This window comes from Dipodomys merriami, unplaced genomic scaffold (assembly GCF_024711535.1).
Source record: "Dipodomys merriami isolate MVZ:Mamm:240054 unplaced genomic scaffold, mDipMer1.0.p SCAF_21, whole genome shotgun sequence".
Classification (NCBI taxonomy): domain Eukaryota; kingdom Metazoa; phylum Chordata; class Mammalia; order Rodentia; family Heteromyidae; genus Dipodomys; species Dipodomys merriami.
The window spans coordinates 28,989,289-29,004,824 of NW_027203493.1; the positions used below are offsets into that span (position 1 = coordinate 28,989,289).

The 15,536-nt window shown below is 40.5% G+C and overlaps 1 protein-coding gene across 5 annotated transcripts in view; it reads left to right on the forward strand.

Moving 5' to 3' along the window:
• The window catches only part of Sergef (secretion regulating guanine nucleotide exchange factor), a 212,929-nt gene that overhangs the window by 144,014 nt on the left and 53,379 nt on the right, over positions 1 to 15,536 (forward strand). The window lies entirely within an intron of this gene.

Genomic DNA, 15,536 nt, shown 5'->3' on the forward strand with positions numbered 1-15,536 from the left:
TCATGGTTCAACCTGGATTGGGGGGAAAAAAGGCTGAGAGGAGAAGAGAGGGTTTGGAAACAGAAGGCTACAAGAGAGTTTGGGACATTACCTTCAGGAAGAAGTGACAAGGCCTTGAGTTAGGGAAGTGACAGAAGAGAGAAAAAATAGGGAAGAGATGTAAAAGACAAAGCTCAATTTTTTTGGGGGGTGGGGGAACACTGGTTCTGGGGCTTGAACTCTGGGTCTAAACACTGTTCCTGAGCTCCTTTTGCTCAAGGCTAGCACTCTACTACTTGAGCCACAGTGCCACTTCCAGCTTTTTCTGTGATTAATTGTAGATTAGAGTCTTATAGACTCTCCTGCCCAGTTTGGCTTTGAACTGAGATCCTCAGATCTCAGCCTCCCAAGTAGCTAGGATTACAAGTGTGAGCCACTGGTGTCTGGCTAGAGCTCTTTTTTTTTTTTTTTTTTTTCAGGACAAAGTGATTTAGTTTGAGAAGGGGTGGGGAAGAATGGATCAAGGATATATAGTACCCAGTTTTCTGCATGCTTGACTAGGGAGATGTGTTCTTACTGATGATGAAGGGAAATACATAGAGAAGGGTAAGGTGATAATACGTAGCTCCTTGATAAGGTGATAATTTTAAAAAGTAGCATTGAGTGTGAAGTGCCTATGGACATCCGAACAGAACCACCTGGTAGGAGATTGGAATGAGGACTTTAAGGTCTGTGGGGAGGTAATAGAGTTGTTTATATAGCGAAAGTTTAATGAAGTAGATCTTAATTTCCATTTGTGGTTTCTCCTCTTCCCATGGATATATGGGTACTATTTCTTATAAGTGGTCCTGATATGATAGAGTATAATATTATAATGCCTTTGATACTGTTACTATATTTTCTCTGATTGTTTTGTTGTTGTTGTTGCTGTGGTGGTGATGGTGGTGGTAGTTTGTTTTTTTGTTTTTTGTTTTTACTGTTGCAGGAATTTGGCCCAGAGTAAAGACTGATTTTCTGCCCACCTTTTGCAGGGGTCAACTTATTATGGTAGAATTTCACCCTAGATACCTGAAGCCATTGAAAGGGGAAGGTCCTTGATAGAAGCCCCATATATGTGAAAACTGTCTCCTTGAAGGAAAACCAAGATGAGGGCTTGAATTTCTGGAGTAACCTGAAGGCACAGAGCACAGGGTGTGATTAATGATTGCCATAGCTCACTACTCCAGTCAAGCCTGTAGTTCCAAGCTCTCTGCTGACTTTCTCTGACATTCACAACCACTTTCTTCTGTGGTCCTATCATGGGGCAGCAACACTGCAGTGTTCTTTCTCTGGCTGTTTTTACAGATTTTTGCTATCTACTGGTGAGTGGGCTGGGGGAAGCGCTGGGCAGGAATTAGAAACCTTAGATTCTTATGCCAGCCTTGTCTAACCTTTAACATTAGATCTTAACTTTTTGATTTACCTTTTTATTTTTTTATTTATTTTTATTTAAGCAGGCCTGGGGCTTGAATTCAGGGTTTGGGTGCCATTCCTGAGCCTCTTTGTGCTCAAGTCCAGCCAGCACTCTGCCACTTGAACCACTTGAACCACAGTACTATTTCTGGCTTTTTCTGAGTAGTTTATTAGAGATAAACAGTCTCAGGGACTTTCTTGCCCCAGGCTGGCTTTGAACTGTGATCCTTAGGTCTCAGCCTCCTGAGTAGCTAAGATTATAGACACCAGCTCCTGGCTCAAACTTACCTTCTTTATAAAATGGACATACTGTTGGGCCTAGTTTTATGCCTGTAATCCAAGCTGCTCAGGAGCTGAGTTAGGATCTTGGTCGGATGTGAACCTGTGCAGAAAAGCTTCTAAGATTCTTATCTCCAGTTAACTAGAAAAAATGCTGAAGTGGTTTAAGTGGTAGAGCACCAGCCTTGAGAAAAAGGCAAGTGAGAACTCAAAACCCTGAGTTAAAGCCCCAATTCTGGCACAAAAATATGAAAAATAGACATACTGACCTCTTTCCCAGGATACCATGAGGAAGAGGTGAAGAAAATTGTTAGGAAAGAGCTTTTATATACGTTGGGAGTTATGCTGTTGCACCTGAACTCACTTCTCTGCTCTTCAGAATAGTTTCTCTCCTGTTATCTTCCCTGACCCTGACTTTTCTGGCCTCTGTTATGATTTATAACATTTTTGTCAACTTAAAAGTCAATGATAGTCATGCATGGAGGCAGGAGGCCACAGAAATTCTTACATAAATAATCTCACTCCCTGAGCCAACTGGAGGTGGGGGGAGTAGCAGATTTAGCAGCTGCTATAGCTATAACCAAGAGAAGTCTTGTCAGTCACAGGAATGAATCATTCAAATGGCTGTTTTGCTGGGTCCTTCCCAAAGCCATAAGGTAAATTGGATAGCAGCATTTCTTTCATCTCTCACTAAGCTGAAAATGAACTTGGCTTCTTACTTTAAATGTTCTAAGCACATGTATTTGAGAGAACCTGGCTTCTGAAGTCAAATGTACCTGAGCTCATTCCCTGTCCAACATTACCACTGCCTTGCAGAGTGACTTCAAGCATCCCATCTTATCTACCTGGGCCCCAGGTTCTTCTGTAAAACATGCTCCTCCCTTCCCAGGGTAGTTATGGGGTTCTTATGAGATCAGTGATGTAATGGGCCAAGCATAGTGTCAGGAGCTCATTAGCTCCTCAGTAATTCTTACCACTCTGTGGCTCTAGACTAGAGAAACAAGCACCATGGGGAGGTAGACGCAACGAAGGGTAAAACAACCTGGTTTCCAGAGTGCAAAAGCAGAAAACTCAATAACAAGCATTTGCATCACAGCTCTATTTTTAGTTCATTCCAGCCTGGGATTTTAAAATGTGGTTGCTTCTTTAGCCCTTCTTCCTTTGTGAAAGAGGAGGCGGTTGTCCGGCTTCTCTGAAGGTACAAGGTCCTGCCTTTACAGTCACATCCTTTTCTCATTAGTGCTCAGCACAGTCACCTTGGATACCATCAGCCTCAAGGAAATCCATGATCATGTGTGAATGTGAATGTTTTACTCAAATCTTCCACAAGGTTCTCTCACTGCAAAATCACCTTCAATCTCCAACTTCTAAAGCTTGAGAGGAATTTCATTCATACTTGCTGTATGTCTGACTTCACAAATCTGAAGAGTACTGCAGTAAATATTCTCCCAGAGGTTCAGTAACCCCTCCTTTGTCAAGATGCACAATAGCCACAGAGTAGCCTTGGGTACATGGGCTCTTGTACTTCTGTGTTTTAGAGAAGAGGAGTGCAGGCTACCATGCACAATGGAGGTACACAATGATAATGTCATTTTTTTTTATTTATTCCTTGCAACATCTCTCTGAGATGTAGTTTAGTGATTAAGAATACAGGACTTCATGTACGCATTATCCTGCCCATGTAATTGTAACTCCTCTGTACAGTATGTTCACAAATAAAATAAAATTAAAAAAAAAAAAAAGAATACAGGACTTCAAATCAAAGAGACCAGGGTTTGAATCCTACTCTGTAATAGAACAACCATGTGGCTAGAGTAAATTAAATGGCCTGCAGCAAATATCTGAGTTCTTTGAATGTAAGGCTTCTCATCTGTCCACTGAAGATGATAGTACCCATCTCATGGTCCAATAAAGATGGGTATAACAGTGCATGGAAAGCCCTCAAAAGAGAGCCAGCACAAGGTACACAATACACATACATAATAATGGTGGCATATGTTTTATGGTAGAACAAACACTGTCTCAAAGGGGTTAACTAATTTGTCCCATGTTATGTAAAAGGAAACAGGCAAGAGATCAAGCATCTTGCCCAGGGTTACACAATTAGTAAACAGCAGAACCTGAACTACAGCCTATATTCGCTTAATGTTTTTTCTTCAGAAGCTCCTGGGAATGCTCATACCCATTTGTAACTGGCCTCTGGATGATAGAATCCAAGCCCTGTACTGAATTCTGCTTTCCTAGAATCATGCTGTTAGTGAATGATGGGTGTGAGTGTGTGTATGGATGCATGCACATGACTATGGAGCTGGAGAACACCCCAGGATGTTTCAGGAATTCAGTGTTTAGGTTAATGAATTTTCTGAGTATTAACCTTTTGGTTATTGAAAGTCATAAAATGTACTGTAGCCACTTACTCTCTGGTGCTAGAAGGTCTGCCTAGTGAGTGTAATTATGTTCTCTTTAAATGACAGAAGAGCTTGGCAGGGTGTCCAGTCATTGTCAGAATGATCAGTTATTAAGTTCAGGATTTTCAAAACAACTCATACATCTGTTTGGGCCTTTTATGTCCGTTATATCACTTAATCATGACAGCAGCACTATATGTGTATGTGTGTGCTGAGTGTAACAAGCATGACCGTGAAGCAGTTACCCTCATCTCACAAGCGAGAAGGCTAGGGATTCAGAGAGTGTGATTCATGCTCGTCCTGTTGGGGTCATATATCTTGATAGAAGCAGAAGTAGAAATGAAATGACATTTGCGGAGGCATAGTGTAGAAAGGCAGAAAGAACAGATTTTTAAAATCATATATAGCTGGGTTTAAATCCTGGCTTTTGCATTTACTAATAGAACCTTGAGCAGGTTACTTAGTTTCTCAGGTCCCAAAATTTCTCATCTGTAAAACGTGGATGATTGTAGGGCGGGGAATGTCAGTAGTATAGTGTGTATTTAGCATATGTATAACGTGTATTTAGCATGCATAAGGCTCTGTGTTCATTCCCAGCACAGGGAAAAAGTCAAGATGCTGTAAAGAAATGCTGTAAAGCAATGAAATAAATATCACGTATGGACATTTAATAGTAAATACCTACAGTCTCAGAATGCTTTTGAAATCATGTAGGTCAGACTTTTTTAAAATGTGCATAGAATTTATTTATTTGCTGGAACCAAGCCAGATGCCCCTAAGTAGATGAATAGATCAAGAAAATGTGATATATCTGTATTTGATGTTGGTATAATTTGTGGAGGGGAAAGGAAAAAAACAAATTGTTTAAATAGGGATACAGGTGGACCCATTCCAACAATGAGATGTATAAGATGTTATGTTGAAAAACGAACTTCATAACTTTGGCGGAGGGTGGGAGGGTGGAGGGGACGGGGGAAGTATGGGGGTGGGGGGAGATGGGAAGGGGAAACAAAGGAGGAGGCAACAATACTTGATAAGAAATGTACTCATTACCTTGCCCATGTAATTGTAACCCTTCTGTATGGTATTTTCACAATAAAAAAATTTATTAAAAAAAACAAAGAAAATATGTATCATGGAATTCTATGCCTCCATCAGAAAGAATGACACTGTTCCATTTGTTAGGACATGGAAAGAGTTGGGAAAAATTATATTAAGTGAAGTAAACCAGGCCCAAAGAAACATAGGTCCCATAGTTTCCCTTATTTGAAACAACTAAGTATATGTCTAGGAAAAGCAGAAAAGGTCAAAAACTATGTATATATGATCATGTAAATGATGTTAAGTGAAATGAACTCCAAGATAGAGACACAAGTAGTTTTATCTTTCCTGCTGTTGTTTTTAATGTATATATAATGTACTATGTGATTTTTTTTGTTTCTTTTGTATGTTCTTCCCCCATGGTATAACCCCTGTTTTCACTGTATTTGATTCCAGTGCCCTGCATCTTGTATATACATTTTTATAATTTGGGGAGGGGATGGGAAATAACAAAATGCTTAAATAAGGATGTAGGTTGACCCATTGTAACAGTGAGATGTACAAGATACTATGTTGAAAACTAACTGTACAACTTGGGGCGTGGAAGGAGTTGGGGAAGTAGGGAGGGAAGGGATGTTAGGGGAAAAACAAAGGAGGAGGTAACAATGCTCGATAGGAGATGTACTCATTACCTTACTCATGTAACTGTAACCCCTCTGTACAGTATCTTTACAATAAAAAATATATACAAAAAAAGCCAAAAATAGACTTCTAAGCAGAAGCAGGCGCTCCTTTTTGCTTCCTCTCTGTGCTTCTTAAAAATAAAACATAAATGCAACATTAAAAAAAAAGGTGAAGCAATTCAGCAGCGATACTCACTAGACACTGTTGGAAATGAACTTTACAACTGTGGGGAGATGGGTCAGGAGGGGAAAAATGTGAACAAATGAGAGAGGGGGTAACTGTTAAAAAAGAAATGTACTCATTATCTTATGTAATTATAATGCCTCTGTACATCACTTTATAATAAAACTTAAATTGAAAAAATATGCATAGAATTTAAATATAAGAACAGGAGTCATTTTTTGTAGGATTAAAGGTATAGGATATGCTCGGTTTAGCTAGAACAGAAATTGTGAGCATTGTGTATGAAAGACCCGTGTGCTAAGGATGGTAAAATAAGCTCAGGTCTAGAACTTTATGTGTGCATTTTTCTCTCATTGCTAACCTAAGATACTTACTTAGAAGGAAGTGATCAGAAGATTAACTGAAACAGTCTTTGCTCCCTCTTTCTTCCTTCTTTTCTTCTCCTTCTCCTCCTTCTCCTTCTCCTTCTCCTTCTTCTTCTTCTCCTTCTCCTTCTCCTCCTCCTTCTCCTCCTCCTTTTCCTCCTCCTTCTCCTCCTCTTCCTCCTCCTCCTCTTCCTCCTCCTCCTCTCTTCCTCCTTCTTCTTCTTCTCCTCCTTCTTCTCCTCCTCCTTCTCCTTCTCCTCCTCCTTCTCCTCCTTCTTCTCCTCCTTCTCCTCCTCCTCCTCCTCCTCCTCCTCCTCCTCCTCCTCCTCCTCCTCCTCCTCTCCTCCTCCTCCTCCTCCTCTCCTCGTCCTCCTTGTCATCGTCCTCCTCCTCCTCTTTCTTCTTCTTCTTCTTCTTCTTCTTCTTCTTCTTCTTCTTCTTCTTCTTCTTCTTCTTCTTCTTCTTCTTCTTCTTCTTCTTCTTCTTCTTCTTCTTCTCTTTCTCCTTCTCCTTCTCCTTCTCCTTCTTCTTTTCCTCCTCTTCCTCCTCCTCCTCTTCCTCCTCTTCCTCCTCCTCCTCCTCCTCTTCCTCCTCCTCCTCCTCCTCCTCCTTCTCTTCCTCTTCCTTCTCCTTCTCCTCCCTTCTTCTTCTTCTTCTTCTTCTTCTTCTTCTTCTTCTTCTTCTTCTTCTTCTTCTTCTTCTTCTTCTTCTTCTTCTCCTTCTCCTTCTCCTTCTCCTTCTCCTTCTCCTTCTCCTTCTCCTCCTCCTCCTCCTCCTCCTCCTCCTCCTCCTCCTCCTCCTCCTCCTCCTCCTTCTTTTTTTTATGTCGGTCACGGAACTTGAACTCTGAGCTTGAACACCGTCCCTGTGCTCTTCAGCTCACAGTGCTCTACCACTTACAGTGCCACTTTTAGTTTTCTAGTAGTTTATTGGAGATAAGAGTCTCAAGGACTCTCCTGCCTGGGCTGGCTTTGAACCATGATCCTCAGATCTCAGCCTGAGTAGCTAGGATTACACGCGTAAGCCACCAGCGCCTGGCCCTTCTTTTCTTTTTTAAAGTTTGCTTTTTTTTTTTTTTTTAACCCAAGTCCTTGTGCATGCTATTGAATCCTTGTACCACTGAGCTACATCCTCAGCCTTAAAACAGATCTTATTCCACTGAACTGGTTGTTAGTGACCCAGATATTGATTGTTCTTGGTTCTACTTTTACTCAACAATGTGATTTGGCTAAGCCATGTAGTCTCTTTTGGACTTAACCTCATTTATAAAAACAGAACACTCCAAAGGGTAAACAAATGCTTCAGTGGTATTCACTAGATACTATGTTTAAATTGAACTATACAATTCATAGGCAGAGACAGAAGGGGAAAACTGGGAGAGGGCTTAGGAAGGATGACATTGTCCACAAAGAAATGTACTCATTACCTGACTTATGAAACAGTAACCCATCTGTACATTGCCTTTAAAATAACAATAAAAATTAGTTAAAAAGTCAAACACTCTTCAGTAGATTTGAAGCTGTCTGCTTGCTTTCATTTGTTAATTTGTATCCTGGAATATTCTACTAAGGAAAGATTTAAATATGAAAAATCTGGGCTCTCCTAGTGTGAGAGAGGCCCTGGGTTCAATACCCAGAACCACAAAAAGCAGACGCAATTGAAGGGAAAAGAAGAGGAAGAGGGCATAAGAAGACTAATTAGCAGTGTTTATACGCAATATTGCATTACTGAACATTACCGTTAGTGAGTAAAAACAAAAAGCCATGTACAAATAAAGTATTCAGGAGAATCAAACTCTCCAGTGTGGTGAGCAGTACTGATGTCACTCAGACCCTTTGTGGTTTGGCTTCAGCCTTTTACAAGTATGTCTGCATCAATCCTATACTCTTTATTACATAGAGTGACCTCACTGTGGTGACTTTAAGAATGTTTTCCTAAAGTAGTATGGAGGTTCCTCAAAAGACTCCACATAGAGCTCCCCTATGGCCCAGCAATCCCACTTTTGGGCATTTACCCAAAGGTTTACAAACAAGACCACACTAAAGCTACCAGCACGACTATGTTTATTGCAGCATTATTTACTATAGCTAAGATATGGAACCAACCCAGATGCCCCTCAGTAGATGAATGGCTCAAGAAAATGTGATATATATACACAATGGAATTCTATGCCTCCATCAGAAAGAATGACATTGCCCCATTTGTTAGGAAATGGAAAGACTTGGAAAAAATTATATTAAGTGAAGTAAGCCAGGCCCAAAGAAACATAGGTCCCATGGTTTCCCTTATTTGCAATATCTAGTAGATGTCTGAGTCAAGCAGAAAAGGTCAGATAAGGTGATGTTAGGGAAATGAACCCTAAGATATGTCTTCAAATATTTTTTTCTTTCACGCGATTGTTTCTCACACATTTATAAGATTATTTCTTTGTTGCTTTGTATGTCCCTCCCCCACAGTATAACCCCTGCTTTCACTGTATTTGATGTCAGTATAACTTGTGGAAGGGAAGGGGAAAAACAAATCGTTTAAATAGGGATACAGGTGGACCCATTGCAACAATGAAATGTACAAGTTGTTATATCGAAAACGAACTTTACAACTTTGGTGGGGGGGGGAAGTGGGGAGGATTGGGATTGGGTGGGGAGGAGGATGGGAAGGGATGGAAAGGGGAAACGAGGAGGCTACAATGCTTGATAAGCAATGTACTCATTATCTTGCCCATGTAATTGTAACCCCTCTGTACAGTATTTTCACAATTAAAAAAAAATCACTTAAAAAATACGAATGTTTTCCTAGTAACTGTCATATACACACACACAAAGCAACTGGTGTATATCTGTTCTTTCAGTCAGCTCTGTAGATTTCCCTGCCTCCTTCCTCTTGTTCATGTGTGTTTTATTAACTGGCTCTAACACATGCTATAGATTTCTTGTCTGTTTTCTGTACACAGAATACCTCAGTGCTTTTGCTGAGGGCCAGAAATATGTGATTATCACATTCCCAGTACTTAGCCAAACTGAATTTTCAATTTTTACTTGAACTTTTTGCTTCTCTGTGTTTTCACATATTTCATGATGGCTATGCATTATGCTTCTAATGGCAGGAAGATAACAATTCATTCACCCATTTACATTCATGAGGTAACTGACCTCCTCAAAGAGTATCAAATCTGACAGTGCATCAGAACCACCTGGGGAGCTTACTAAAATGAGAATCCTGGCCCCCTTGGCAGACTTCTTGAATCCTAATCACCATGTTAAGGACCTAGACTCAATACTGAGTTGTGGGGCCTGAACTCTAGGCCTGGGCCTGTACCTCAGCTCTGCAGCTCAAGGCTAGCTCTCTACCACTTGAGCCCATACCACCACTTCCAGCTTTTTCTGCTTATGTGGTGCTGAGGAATTGAACCCAGGGCCTCATGCATGCAAAGCAAGCATTCTACCACTAAGCCACCTTCCCAGCCCTGGACTCAGTACTTTTAAGAAGACATTGTGGTTATTGGGATGTCAGCTAAGTCCCTCTAAGGTCCTTTCAGCTTACAGTTTGTGTGTGTGTGTGTTGCTATGGATCAAACCCAGAGCCTCACATATGCTAGGTAAGTGCCCTCCTCCTGATTAATATACTCATCCCGTTTCTGGTGTTTGGATAGATCTTCCTGTCCCTCCCTATCCTCCTGTGAGAAGCTTCAGAATGAAGGCATTGTGGTGCAAAGGCCAGAACTCATTTCATTACCAAGCACAGCTTCTGTACAAGCACTGTTTGTTTCTTTTTTAAAAATATTGTCTTTAAGTGGTTGTAAAGAGGAGTTTCCATTTAACAAAGCAGTTTATAAATACAGTATATCGTGATCAGTGTCACCTCAAAATTGTCACTCATTCCTCTTTCCCCTTCCCTCACTCTTTTTAATTTTGAAGGATATACATTGGATTCTCAACTACATCTTCCCCCTCGTCTCTTCATTCAGCTATCCCTTTCCCCTTGACCTCACCCCACCCCTTTTGACTGTCTATTCTCTGGTGTTTTATTTTGCTTAGCTTTGATTTTGGCTTTCTAAAGAATTACACTATTTGATATATATACAATGGAATTCTATGCCTCCATCAGAAAGAATGACATCGCCCCATTTTTTAGGAAATGGAAAGACTTGGAAAAAATTTTATTAAGTGAGGTAAGCCAGATCCAAAGAAACATAGGTCCCATGGTTTCCATTATTTGCAATAACTAGTCACATCTAAGACAAGCAGAAAAGGTCAAAAGCTATATACATATGACCATATAAGATGATGTTAAGTGAAATGAACTCCAAGATAAGGACACAGGTGGTTTTATCTTTCTTGCTGTTGGTTTTAATGTATATATAATATACTATGTGATTTTTTTTTTCTTTTGTATGCTCTTCCCCTCACCGTATAACCCCTGTTTTCATTGTATTTGATTCTGGTGCCCTGCATCATCTTGTATATACATTTTTATAATTTGGGGAGGAGAAGGGAAATAACAAAATGCTTAAATAAGGATACAGGCTGACCCATGTTGAAAACGAACTTTATAATTTCGAGGGGGGGGGTAAGGAGGGAGGGATTGGGGAGGTGGGGAGAAAAGGGATGTTAGGGGAAAAACAAAGGAGGAGGTAACAATGCTTGATGGGAAATGTACTCATTACTCTGTTCATGTAACTGTAACCCCCCTGTATAGTATTTTTACAATACAAAATATATATGAAACAAAAAAAGAATTACACTATTCGACATCTCCCTTGAATCTGCCATATTTCAGTTAATACATTTGTATACACTTGCATATCACTCAGTGTATTTTCTTAAGAGTTTGTAAACTAACTCTTGCTTCCATATAACAGGGGGAAATATGAATCCTTTGTTTCTCTGAGCCTGACTTACTTAACATAATTTTTCTAAGTCTTTCCATTTCTTTACAAATGGTACAATATTATTCTTTCTAATGGATGAGTAAAATTCCATTGTGTATATGTACCGTATTTTCTTGATCCATTTGTCCACTGAGGGGTATCTGGCCTGATTCCTTACCTTGGTTTTGGTGAATAGTGCTGCAATAAACATGGTTATGATGGTAGTTTTACTGTATCCTTGTTTCTAATCTTTTGGGTAAACAGTGTATTAGGGTTCCCTTTTGGCCACATCCTCACCAGAGTTTGTTAGCATTTGTTTTCTTGATAATGGCCATGCTTACTGTAGAGAGGTGGAATCTCAATGTTGTTTTGCTTTGCATTTCCCCTATGGCTAGAGATATTGAGCATTTCTTCATGTGTCTATTGGCCATTGTTACTTCTGAGAAAACACTCTTTATCTCAGCAGCCCATTTATTTATTTGGTTGTTGCATTTTTGAGGGTTTAATTTTTTAAATTCTCTGTATGCTCTGGATATTAGACCATTGTCTAGTTTGTAGCTGGCAAAAATCTCCTATTCTGTGGGTTATCTTTTTAGCTTGTTGGGTTATATCCTTTACCAGAAAGCTTTGTTTTTACACAGTATTTTTTTATCTGTCTAATATTTTAAGGTCAGTCTTATTATTTCTACTTTACAGATAAGAAAATTGAGGCAAATAAAAGTTGTGATTTTCCCAAGGTCAAATAAGAAGAATACAGTGTCAGACTTCAAAGCTGGAACTAGTATCCTCTTTGCTGCCTTCTCTCAGTCTCCCCTAGACAAAAGCATCACTGCAGGGCAAGGCTTTGCTGTGTGCCAGCATGCCCTGCCCCTTGTCCAGGCTCAAGGGATTAGCATCCTTGGTGGGCAGCCACGCACCAGGCGGGCAGAGCTCTAGCTCACCAAATGTGCTCTGGCGCCCACCCACCTGCTTACAGGGTGCAGTGAAGCAGCGGAATTCAATTTGCGGCAGTGACCTAAGAAGGGCTATTTTTAGTAAGAAAGTAGGTCAGGGGCTGCAGCGGTGCTGCCTGAGAAAGGAACAGCCTCCCTGCTCACCAGGATGTTTCCTCACTTCTTCTCATACAGTCAGTGTGGAAGTGAGAAAGGCAGATCTGACATCCTCACATGACTGAAGATGGTTGTAATCACCACTGCAGGACCCTTGGGGCAGGTAACATACACAGACACATGTGCATGCGCACACACACACACACACACACACACACACACACATGCACAACTACCAATCTAATGCACATAGGGTCTTGTCTGGGTTTGCCTATAATCTTGGCCCCAATATTCCTCAAGAGGCCTAGAATCCTTTCAGAAAGCATTTGTAATACAGTACATTATGTGTCATACACCTGCTGCATGCCAGCCACTATTCTGGGTTTGATATGCATTATATCATTTGATTTTTGCAGTCCTCTTCAGGTATTGCTATTTTAGTTTTTCTTATGTGAAAATGGAGTTGCAGAAAATTTAAAAGAGACTGCTGAAGATCACATAGTTCTTGTGTGGTGGAATCAGGTTCAAATTCTATATGAGATTCTAATGCTCATCATCAGTCTCTCAGATGATGCAGGAGTATGGGGGGGGGGCGTGTGATGTTTTTTACTTATCAATCTACCTCTGCCCCATTTTGCTTGGTACTTCAAAGAAAGACATGGGAAGATAGCTTTCTGTGGATGGACTTACCTGCCTTAGGATAGGTGCTCAGGACATAAACCCTCTCCCCAAACAGCAGTACACTTCTGCATCCTGCTGCCTGATCATTAATGCCAGTACTTTCCAAAACTAAACCAACCACTTGATTCTCTGGGTCTGGAGTGTTTCAAAAATTCTCTGCCCCACTTGCTCTGCTGCCTATTAACTGCAGATCTGTGACAAATTGCAGGGCACTCATTGGCGATGCACAGGCAGATACAAACTTGTTAACAAAATTCTGTAATTGACTATTGTGATTCATTATGCACAGCATGGAGGACACTGGTAGAAGCCCACTTTGTAGCCAAGTGCCGCTGGCACCACTAGCCTTGAGAATTTGTTCCCCGTTCTTTTCTGGCTCTCCAGCTGGAGAGCACTATCCATCAAGGGCCAGAAGCAGTTTGAGGCTTCTGTCTTACCTTCTTACTTCTTCTAGGTAACAAGGCAGGACATTTCTTCTGCCTCCAGGCTGGATGACCTTGGAGGGACAGTATTCGTCCATTCATTCATTCATTCAGTGAATTTTGAGACCTCACTAGGCATGCAGTTAATAAACTAGTTCCTGTCCCCCGAGGACTTATATTCTTTCTCTGGACTTTACTTATCACCAAATAAATAGTAAAGAGAATGACATTGTCCAATTTCTTCCAGCTATCATGTTTCAGAATCTGTGGTTCTGGATTAGAAACATTCATTATGAACTCACAGTTCATAAAAAAATGAAAAATTTGAACTTCAAAATCTGGATAGGAATCATGGAGAGGAGTTAATTTCTTCACTTATAATGGAGAAATGAAGCTAAAAGAGGAGTGTATCTTGCCAACTCTTTTAGAATGAGGGCCAGAATGGGGAAGGGGTAGTAAGACAAGCCAAATGTCACTTCAGTCCTGCTGATGCTATGTCACTACTCAGTATACCTGGTGAATTCATCCTTGGATCTTTGCTGCATTGGGCTTCTCTTACTCACAGTGAACACCCCTGAGTCTTCCCTACCTACATTTCTAGTCATTATTTCTAGGCTTCCCATAGGCAGGAGAAGAGGAAAGAGTAGGCTCAAATAACTAAGCCCCAGAAGGAAATAAGATTGAAATTGTTTGTGCCAAGACTACCAGAAAGATGGACATGAAGCCAAAGCAAAGCATATAGAGCTGGCTGACAAAGTTCCAAAGCAAACAAGCAGATACAGAGGCAAATCACAGCAAAAGTGTTAAAAACAACAACAGAAAAAAAAAAAAAACCCAGACTGTGCTAGTGGCTGATGAGAAGCTGCTCAGTAACTCACAAGATCTGCAGAAGAGCCTACCTCCCTCCTTCCCTCAGAGCCTCTTCATACCCAGGCAATAGCCTTTCTCCTACATGAAGTCAATGAATGGACCCTAAAGCTGCAAAGACAGGATTTTTTTTTAATGATCTTCTCAGGCTAGGCAATTGAATAAATGGCAGAGGAGCTGGCAGCAGGAAGCTTAATTCTTATTCAGTGACCAGAACATTTCTACTGTGGGTGGAGCAACATTCTGTGCTCATAGCAAAGCTTTAGCAAATACTGAAGTGCCTATGTGTCTTCTGTTCTTTCTCTCCATCACTGTCTGGGACCCAGCACCTTAAAACACCATCCTCAACTAATTGTTTTCTTCCCAATAGTGAACAACTAGGAAGGAGGAGGTCAGAGGTAAGAAAGGGTGAGAATATCATTATTAGCTATGAAAAGTGATATCCATTCTATATATTCACCTATCTATAGAAGATAAGCCACTATAGAGAAAGATATAGAGAGATGTATAAAAAAATGAAGTTTGCCTCAGGCAGACTTCAGAGAGACTCAGGAATGGCATTTAAAATGGTATTTTAAATTTATTTGTTATTTTCCACACTTGTAAAAAAATAATTATCCAACAGTCATATACCATTATCCTTATAGAATTAACCATGTACATAAAATATATCATACATGTACTTACAAAGGGTTATACCATACTCAAAAATGAAAGCATTCTAAACTTTAAGCAATGACTTTAGGTCCTTGGCTGAGCTTGATGCCCAAGTGGAAGTGTCCAACGCCCAAATTGAAATATCGACTCCCTCTTGTGTGTCCTGAGGCTATTTACCTCCCTTTCCTACTATTCCACTGTCAAACCTGCAGAGTGAAGGGTTTGAAGCAGTGAGTTAGTCTTGCCATCTATATGTCAGTTCTATACAGTTATTTGGGAAAACTGGAATTAGGAATTGGGTGCTTGGAGGTTTTAGTTCTAAAAGTTGTGGTTCTGACGTTTTAGAATCCTCAGCTTTATCTTTCTTGCTTAATTTTCTGACTTTTTTTTTCTTGTCCTTTTCCCCCTAGAGAGTTCCTCTTTCTAGTCTGTGAACTTCTCAGGAGTAGGGACCACATCTTACCCTCTCTGGGTCTCAGACATTTAGTTCAGTGTCTGACAAACTGGAAGAGCTCCATTTGCAAAGGGATGGTGGATGGAAGGAAGGAACAAATGAGGTTTCATGGCTTCACTACCACTTACACACATCAGATAATTTCCAT